This window comes from Macaca nemestrina, chromosome 2 (assembly GCF_043159975.1).
Source record: "Macaca nemestrina isolate mMacNem1 chromosome 2, mMacNem.hap1, whole genome shotgun sequence".
Lineage (NCBI taxonomy): Eukaryota > Metazoa > Chordata > Mammalia > Primates > Cercopithecidae > Macaca > Macaca nemestrina.
The window spans coordinates 17,084,427-17,094,770 of record NC_092126.1 but is presented as its reverse complement, the minus strand read 5'-3'; positions in this window follow the sequence as shown (position 1 = coordinate 17,094,770).

Sequence of the window (10,344 nt, the reverse complement as noted above, 5' to 3'; positions counted from 1 at the left end):
AAAAGCCCTATCTCAGAAGCACAGCGGCTCTTGATCTTTGCCCTTTGGCTGCATTGTTTCTGCTTTCTCTCTATGGAGCGAACAGATTGGATTAGATCTTACAGTGCATTGGCTCTGGGGTGTTGCAGACCCACCTAAGATTACACATTAAAGCTCTCCAGGTGGCAGAAATCAGCCCTGAATTTGCAGCTGAACTCTAAGCACAATGATAAGGAAATATATATATATTTATTTATCTATGGTTCTTACTCAAAAGAGAAGTCAGCTTTATAGTTACTACCCCAGTGTGGCCAATGATGACAAGACTATTGGGAGCTCCAAGAAGGATAGAATCAAGTGGGACCAATTGTGGTTAGGGGCTTACTTCATGCCATATCAAGCCACCAGCCTTCACCGAAGAGAGTATTAGCATTTGTTGACTGTATATCACCTGCCAAACAAGTTCTGCCATCCCATTTAGTCTCCTGACAGCCTCAGCAAGCATCATCACCCACATTTTTCAGGTGGAAACATTAGTTTGGAGAGGAAAAGTCCTCTATGCAAGGTCAAGAGCCAGTGAGTGACTCAATCTTCAGACGCCAGAAACAATGCATATTTCACCACATCCTGCTGCCTCCTTTTCTGGCTTCCTTTCCATGTAATGCACAAATGTAAGAAACAGAATATTGGGAATTTTTTGAGGTCAGCAAACTTAAAAATCACATAATTTTCTAAATATGCATCTAAACAGTTATCAAATTAATTTTTTATTTAAGCAGTTATCAAATTTATGTAAACAGCTATCTAAATATTTTCCTTCAATAATTCGTGTGATATGTGCAGAGTAGGCATCTAAAAATATTTTAAGGAGCAAATGAATGTACTACATGTTCTTTGATATTTTTTCATATGTTAACAAAATTTCTATATTTTTCCAACTTACAAATGGTAAAAATTTCACTTTTATAATGTCTTTGCTGCTTTTTCATCTCCAGTGTATCATTCCACTCCACTCTGCCTCCCCTCTTCCCAACTACAACAACAAAACACCACATCTCAAAAATCTTTCCCATCAGCTGCAGTCCTCGGGAACCTATCTCCTCCTACGTCATCTTGCATTATCCCCTTTTTCCATGGCAGCCTTCTTCCTGAGGGAGACCAGTCTGCTGATCTTCCCTGATAAAAAAGAACCAACATTTTGTAAAACTGTACAATTCACAAAGCAATTTCTTCCAAGATTAACTCATTTGATTTTCACAGTAACCCAGAGAGGAAGGCAAAACAAGTGTCATTAACTCCTGTTTCAAATGAGAAAATTGAGACTCAGAGGGGCTATGTGATTTGCTCAGGATCATGCAGCTGGAAGTTGAATAAAGACTCAAACCATGGTTTTCTCTCTCCATGCACCAAGCTCTTTACACCAAATGATTTTGCATGTTCTCTCCTGTTGACTTCTGAGACAGCTGGCCAAGTGACCTCAGCTCATGTACTCTCTGGTTCCAGGTCTGCCACCCTCAGCTACCAACATCCATAGCAGTGAGTAACAGTTGGGATCTCAATGGGGAGCCATCTCAACCTGCCTTTACTAGGCAGCAAGATTGTCATAGAGACAGGTGAACAAATAAGTAGAAGCCGATCATCAGAGAAAAGCCTGTTGCAATAGAGGCTGCACATACAGGGACTGAGGATCTTCCCCACATACTCACAATTCCCTCAAAAGTTCAGAAAAATCTCTGGCCCTTAAACACTTTGGAATCAGATATTAGGAACGTTTGAGTCCAGCTCTGCTGCCTCTATAACCATGGATAAGTTTTAACATCCCTGAACCTCCAAAATGGTGAAGAGAATATTAACATAATAGAATATTTTTGAACATCAGCTGAGATGAGCAAATAAAGTGCTTAGGATAAGACCTCAATAATGGAAGCTATCATCAATATTTATAATTCATATGATAATATATGGTTGTAATAATAATATTTCATAATAAATATAAGAAAATCGTGTACCCCAAACAAAACATGGATAGAACGAGGAAACAAAGCTACCAAAGGAAACTCTGCAAATAACTACTGCTTTTGGTATCACTACACAAGTGTTGAGTATTAATCCTATTTCATCCTGTGTATAATTTTTCATAAATAATGAGACAGGTGTTTCACCCAGGATCATTCTTTGTACATGAAAGGAACTGACTAAAATGCACGTGTAGCACAAAGCACAGGTTGATATCCTTCAATCTAACTGATGGCAAACTGCATTTGGGAATATCTTGGATTTGTTCTCTAAGTCAATCCAGCAAATTCTTGGTATATGGAAGTTGCTAAAGCACCATTCAGAAGTAAGAATACAGAATGTCACTTGTGTGGCTTCGAAGGGTGAAAAGCTATGTGATCCTAGGGAAAGATAAGTCTGGTGCTCCAAACTATCAGAGTACCCAGACCTGAACTGTTCTGGGGAAGCCTAAGTTTTGTTGAAATCTTGACCCTTTGAAGGGCCCTAACATTTCTCTTCTGGAAGCCAAAATTCCCAAAGTTGAGGTGTTTTAGCATTAAGAACTAGAGTACTTAGAAGCACTATGTGAGAAAAACAAATTTTGTGCCCACATTGAATTTACTGTACATATTTTAGAGAAACTTGACTTTGATAGTATGATGGTTAATTTTATGTGTCAACTTGACTGGACTAACAGATGCCCAGATAGCTGATACAATATTATTTCTGAGTGTGTCTATGAGAGTGTTTTCAGAAGAGATTAGCATTTGAATCAGTAGACAGAGTAAAGAAGATCCTCCCTCACTAGCATGAGCACACATCATCTAATCTGTTTAGGGCCCAATAAGAACAAAAAGGCAGAGAAAGGGTGACCTCTCTCTCTCTCTCTCTTCATGAGGTGGGACACTCATCTTTTCTTGCCTTGTGACATAAGAACTTCTGGTTCTTGGTCCTTGGGACTTTAGGACACCACTGGCTCTTATGTCTCTCAGGCCTTCAGATTTAGACTAAATTATACCACTGGCTTTCCTGGTTCTCCAGCTTGCAGGTGGTGGGATTTCTCAGCCACCATAATCATGTAGCCAACTCTCATAATCACTCTCTTCTCTCCTCTCCCTCTCCCTCTCCCTCACCCTCGCCCTCTCTCCCTCTGTCTCTCTCTCTCCACCCCCCCCCCCCACCGCCTCTGTTTAGGTATGTGCATGTATGTGTGTGGTGTGTGTGTGTATACATATTCTGTTCTGGAGAACATTACTAATACATATAGCTAAGAAAATAACTCCATTGGAAAATTAGAAAATGTGCTACTTTGAAGAACTAAATTATCCTTGCAAAAGTATTTATTATCTTAATTAAAATAATAGACACAATTTCTTTTCTTTTTTTTTTTTTTTTTTTTTTGAGACGGAGTCTTGCTCTGTCCCCCAGGCTGGAGTGCAGTGGCGTGATCTCGGCTCACTGCAAGCTCCGCCTCCTGGGTTCACGCCATTCTCCTGCCTCAGCCTCCGGAGTAGCTGGGACTACAGGCGCCCGCCACTACGCCCGGCTAGTTTTTTTGTATTTTTAGTAGAGACAGGGTTTCACCGTGTTAGCCAGGATGGTCTCGATCTCCTGACCTCATGATCCGCCTGCCTCGGCCTCCCAAAGTGCTGGGATTACAGGCTTGAGCCACCGCGCCTGGCCAATAGACATAATTTCTATTTTTAGAAGTAGGATTCTCTAGCCTTGGACAAAAAACGGATAATTCATTTATTCATTCCATACACACTTTATATATATATATAACTATATATAGAGAGAGAGATCTATCTATATATATATAGAGAGAGAGAGAGAGAGAGCCTTCTCTCTTCTAGACATTGTGCTAAGTTTTGAGAACAAATAAGAAATAAATTCTAATTCATACCCTCAACGAGCTTATGCTCTGGATATGGAAATGAGCATGCATCAGAGTGTGGTGAATGCTAGCCAAAACTGGGAGGGTCGTGTCTTCCAAAGATGGCTCTAATAATATTTCCAATCCCACATTCTCTTCTAGAACCTGCAATTCTCCACCAAGAGGTAGAATCTAACTCCCCTACCCTTAAATCTGGGCAGGCCAGTGACTCAATGATAGGTAAGAGAATGCAACAAAAGTGACACTGTGACTTCCAAGGCTGAATTTTACAGGCAAGTAGCTTCTGCCTTGTCTTCTGGAATACTCCGTCTTGAAGTCTTCAGCTGCCACATAAGCAGTCGGACTGTGCTGAGGTTGCTATGCCACAAGGAAACCCAAACTAGGCCATGCAGAGAAACCACATGGAGAAGCTCTGAGACTGCACTAAAGAGGGAGACACTTAGTGAGCTGACACATACTCTAACATGCCCTCTTCCCCTGCTGCTCCAGCTGCAGCCACCATTTAACTGCAATCCATGAGGGCTCCAGGCTAGCAACTCAGCTGAAGCCTTCCTGAATTCCTGACCCACAGAAGTCCCAAGATTCAAGAAGGTGGTGGTTGTACTAAGTTTTGCGGTGATTTACTATGCAGCAATTATAACTGGAATGAGGCCTTTAGAGGCAGAACCCTATTTGCTGTGTCCACTGGTTTTTACTCTGTGGTGAACACAGTGTCTGCCACATAGTGTGTATTCTACAAATATTTATTTAATTTTGTTGGATAGAGGTAAGAGTTCAGGACATTGGTAGCATAAGGGAAGAATGATTAATGAGACTGATGAATAGGAAATGCTTCATAGATATGGTGGTGAATCAGATACATCTCAATGGATGAATCAGTATTTCTCAATGAAACAAAGACTGGGAATGGAATGTCAGAGAGAAGGGACACCAACTGCAAGGCACACAGACATGGAACAGCTTGGAAAGCATAAGCAACTTAATTGGGCTAAAACAGGGCATGTAAATGATGGGGAATGCTCATGGAGAAGTAGGTGCCGCTGGAGCAGGAGAGACCTTGTGGGCTCAGCTGATCACAGAGCTGTTACACCCTCTCCCACTCACAGAAAGAAGGCCTTATCAGGCCAGCCAGGCCTCTCCTCCACATCTTCTGTTTCCATGCCTCTGTTGGGCGTGCAGGCCTCTTCTCTTGATCTGTGTCACTGAAGCGGTGAGAACTCTGAAGTGACTCAGCTCTAGACATACTTTGCAGAACATAATCTACTCCTTGTCTAGATAAGTGCCGGGTTTTTCTACAAATGGACACAGATCCCTTCAAATCTTGAATCTCCAAGCCTCTCTGGGGTTTCCAGGAAAACCTCCAATCTCCCAGAGACACAGAAAGGGGAAGAAGATTCAGGCATGTATACGCTTTGCTTTCTCCAAGGTGCTCCATGTTTTTTTTTCTCTAAGTCCAAATATTCCTTATTTAGTCTGGCAAAGGACAGCCTGGATCTCCAGCTGGTCTTTCAAATATGTTGCTTGTGTACCTGGGCCCTAGATTTTTGAATCTGTAAAGCCACAAAATAACGTCCTTGTTATCTGTGTTCTGCAGTGACATCTTTGAGACAGTGCCTCTGTCTGGATAGCAAACATCCCTTTCTCTCACGCTACTCGTCTAGTATGGAGGTAGTCTGCTCATCCAGTCCCTCAGGATCCAAGGCAGACACTAACCCCATCTCAACACATGCTTCCACAGTCACTCACGAGAGTGAAGAGCAGGTGTTGAACTGTCCTCTAGCTTTTAAGACTTCTGCCCAGAAAGAAACACACACACACACACACACACACACACACACACACACACATATCACAACTAAGGCTGAAGAGAAAAGCCTGCTGCAGAGGCTACATGCAAATATCCAGGAGGATAATCTGTCTTGGCTACTGTCGTCATCTGCTCTGACTGCCGTAACAAAATACCATAACATAAATTTCTGTTAAAAAAAAAAAAAAAACAGAAATTTATTTTGTCACAGTTCTGGAGGCCAGAAGTCCAAGATCAAGATGCTTGCATGGTCAGCTTCCGGCGAGGGCCGTCTTCTTGCAGATGGCTGCCTTCTCACTGTGTGCTCACATGACCTCTTCCTGTATACAAGGAGAAAAACAGTGCTTTCTGGAATCTCTTCTTAAAAAGGTGTGAATCCTATCAAATCAGGGCCCTATCCTTATGACCTAAATTTACCTTATTATGTCCTTACAGCAGATAAAGCCACACCGGAGCTTAGGGCTTCAATATGTGAATGTTTGGAGCACATATGCATTCAGTTCATAACAGCTACCATTTTTGAGAAGGGTAAATATGAAGTATATATTATGTCTATCCCTAAAAGAAGGGATTCTTCTATGTTTAAATGCACACTATAAAAATAGCCTCAGGCATAAAAACACTAAATTTTTTAGATATTACAGAATAGTTCCCTTTTCTGTGCTGATTTAGAAAATAAAATTCACTACCTGGTAAATGATTTTTTAGAAAAAGCTTTCATCTTGGTGATTAATCAACAAAATTTTAACTAAGAAAAAACAGTTTGCTTCTCCTTTGTTCTCCACCATAAGCTAGAGTTTTCTTTTCATTCAATTCAAGATATAAGATATCCCTTGATGTCATATTGTTTTATTATGAGTTTGTTTTCCTATCTGAAATGCAAACCCCAACTTTTGAATAGTCATGGTTTAGATTACAGTGTAACAAAAACAGACCAGAGTCAGAGATTGTGATAGTTTGTAAACTGATGTAATAAACATGAAAATGAATTTTCTGCAAGATTCTTTGTTCTTATCTTTGGCCCATTGTTCTCTCGAACAATAGTTTTTGAGATGGCTATTACACTTCCTTATCTCTCTCCCTAACAGAAGTTTGTGACAAACCTAAATCAAACAAAAGTGCTTCTGTTTCTAAACCTACACATGATGTGGGGTATAGTTTGCATTTTAACAAATTCTTGTCAATATATTCAACCAAGAAAAGAAAAACAGTGACAAGGAAGGAAGGAAGGAAAAGAGGGAGATGGAAAGAAGGAAGGAAGGGAGGGAGGGAGAAGGAAATAAGAGGGGGCAGGAAGGGGACCATGGCGCTAATGGTCCAAACTTTGACATATTTTCCTGGTCTCAAGCATCTCAACTTGAACCTAGGCTGTCATAGCTGGTGTTGAGCAGTGTCTGGACACTTGTATGAACTAACAGGGCTAACTTGAGAAGGCAATTTAAGTAAAATGTTTTCCATAAAACCTTCTACCTGATCTGAAGGTGGAAACAGCAAGTTCAGTCACAAGCAGCTGGGTGAAGAGATGTGGAGATAGATAACAACAGTTCTTTTCCATCCTGGCCTTAGGGACTCATTGGACAAAATGCTTTTTTCCTGTTCCTGAATTACTGCTCACCCACAACATATCTTCTACTCTCCAAGAGGTATTTTTCTTTTATCTCCTTCCCACAGAGGAGAGGTGACTATTCTGGTGGTGAGACTGGGGAAAGTGTCATTGTGGCTGCATGAGCCTCTCTCTGTGTCTGTTCACCTGTCCTTTCTTCATTCAGTGAGCCCTTTGGGGAGGACCTACCTTGCAGAGAAAAGCCTAAATATGTCCAGGGGTTCTGTCTTTGACTGGATGTATACGTGCAATTCAGAGGAGAAAGTACAGAAGCCCATCTGGTCCCCTGTCTGTATCTCATACTCTGAAATGTAGCTTTTTAGCAGTAACACTGATACTCTTGACTTTTGTGTGAAAATACTAATAGCCAATCCTTAGATAATGTTTATTATGTGCCGGACTTGATTCCAAATGGTTTACACGTATTAATTTATTTAATCATCATAAAATCCTATGAGGTACATATCTTGTCTTAATAGTCTTAATAGTCCAAGCCTATTAAGACAGGATAATAGGCTCACAGAGATGTCCACATCCTAATTCTCAGAACCAGCGAATGTATTACATAGCATGGCAAGAGGGGAATTAAGAAATTAAGATTGCTAATCAGCTGACCTTAAGATAAGGAGATGATATCAGAATATTCCTGTGTGCCCAGTGTTCTCACAGAGGTCATTAAAAATGGAAGAGAGAGGCAGAAGAGTTAGTTGCAGAGTAAAGAAATATGAGAAAGACTTGACTGATCATTGCTGGCTTTGAAGATGGAGGAAGGGACCTATGAGCCCAGGAATACAGGGGACTTCTAGAAGCTGAAAAAGGCAGGAAAATAGATTCTCCTCTAGAGCCTCTAGAAAGGAACATAGCTCTGCAAACACCTTGGTTTTATCTCAGTAAGGCTCACTTCAGACTTTCAATCTCCAGAATTGTAAGATAATCAATTCATGGTATTTTTAGCCACTAAGTCTGTGGGAATTTGTTACTGCAGCAGTAGGAAACTTACACTGTTATTGTCTCCACTGAGTGGTTGAGAAAATTGAGGCAGGAAATGTTACATAACTTGCTCAAGGTCATACCCAGGCCAACTGCTGCCAGAGTTGAACCACTGGATCACTGTGCTAGCTACCTCTTTAATGCTTTCCTCAACTGGATTAGAAATAGGTAGAACAGGAGGAATGCAATTAATGACTGCTTTTACAAATCTTGACGGGGAGAGAAGACAATGACCAACATTCTTGAGTATTTCCAATTCTGCAGGTTTGGCATGCATTCTCTCATTTGATCCTCACAGGAACCCCTGGTAATAGACATGTTTAATACATTTAACAGATGAGAAAACTGAGGTTTGCAGAGGTGAAGCAACTTGCTCAATTGGTGGGATTAGTAAGTGGTGACGGTAGGAGCTACACATAGCAGTCTCACAGGCAAGTCATGCCTGTTCATATATTGCTAAACAGTTTACTTTCATAAGCCATCCATGACACAGAGACATATATAGTACTGCTTCAGGGCGCTGATGACAACATTATCACACGGACTGGGGAAAGGAGCATTTTCAGCTCTTCTATGTGGACATAACCGTGACCTAAGGCTCATGTACTTATGGCAACATCAATTCCTGTTGAGCAAGATGCTATGGATGCCTGGAAGACATGAGTGAAGCTGCTCTGATGTGGTTCGTGATTACACAGTCAACCCCTGGAGGTTTTCATAAATATCTGGGGCAGGGGGCTGAGAGTGCAACAATCAACAAAATATGAGATATTAATTGTACTGTGACCCTGTCTGTATCCATAAGCCGGTAAGTTTGGGAAAAGGCAGACAGACTTTAATCAGTGAATAAATGAGCTGTTGCCATGCTATTCACAACCACAGAATCTTAGCAACATTTGATAAGCACTTATTTCTCACTCATATGCCTGCAATTTGGCCAATCCAGGCTGGACCAGGCAGAACTTGGCCTCACAGTATGAAGTCAGATCCAAGTCTGCTCCATATATCTTTCATTATTTTAGGACCAGCAGGATATCCAGGGGGTATCTTTTTCATGGCAATGGCAGAAATGCAACAGGGACAAAGGGAACATATGATGCCTCTTAAAGACTAAGCTTGGAATTTACACATGGCAACTCAAATCAAGTCATCCTAGCCAAGCCCAATACCACTGGGACAGTGAAGCATATATATCCTTCTCATGGAAGTGGCAGAAGTGGGAAATATTTGCCGACCAGTAATGGAATCTGTCACAATCATTGCAAATCAAAGCCCATGAGGAGAAACAGATACCTTTAAAGTGATGTCTGCAAGTGTCCTCGCTAACAGACACATAGGCTCTGACTTCTCTTCTATACAAACTGGTCATCTATGCTCTTGGAGAAATGCAATATGGCATTCCTCATCTTCAGCTTCCAACATGTGCAGCTGTCTGCTGGGCCTCTTGAACATCTGTACTCCTATAACATACTGTCCTTAAATGAGCTCTAAGTTCACAGCTAGCATGGAGTCCACTCACAGCAATGAAAAGCTCTCACATGGAAATTGTGCTTGCACAACATTTAATGGGCTCCCATCATGCCAATGTCCTCCTGCTACATGGACTGTCAGGTGCAGCCTTTTTGAGAGTCTTGGTGTATGCATAATGTCTGGCTTGGTGCAACTATATCACTTTGGAAAGAACTTTTGAAGTACACTGAACTCAAAAGGCAAGCAGGGAAATTTGCCTTCAATTGTTTTCTCTCTCAACCAGTGACTAGATGAAATAACGGAAAAATAGATGAGGCCCTTAACTGTATAGTTCTCATAATAAGTTAAGAGCGCAGCTTACAAATGTTGACAAAGGTAGGGAGATAATCTTTTCTTTGAGAGAAGAGAAAAAAAAGCAGATGACAATCTTGCAAAGCATGAATGTATTGTCTATATTTAGAAAATACGTCAGAAAAAATGATAAATTTTCTAGCTTTTTACGAGACATTAAAAGGACCAGGCTTTCCTTCCCGACTCCCAGGAACATCATCTGAGGAAAGAACTGGAATCCCATTTGCAGTTTTATATTGCTCCCATTTTTTT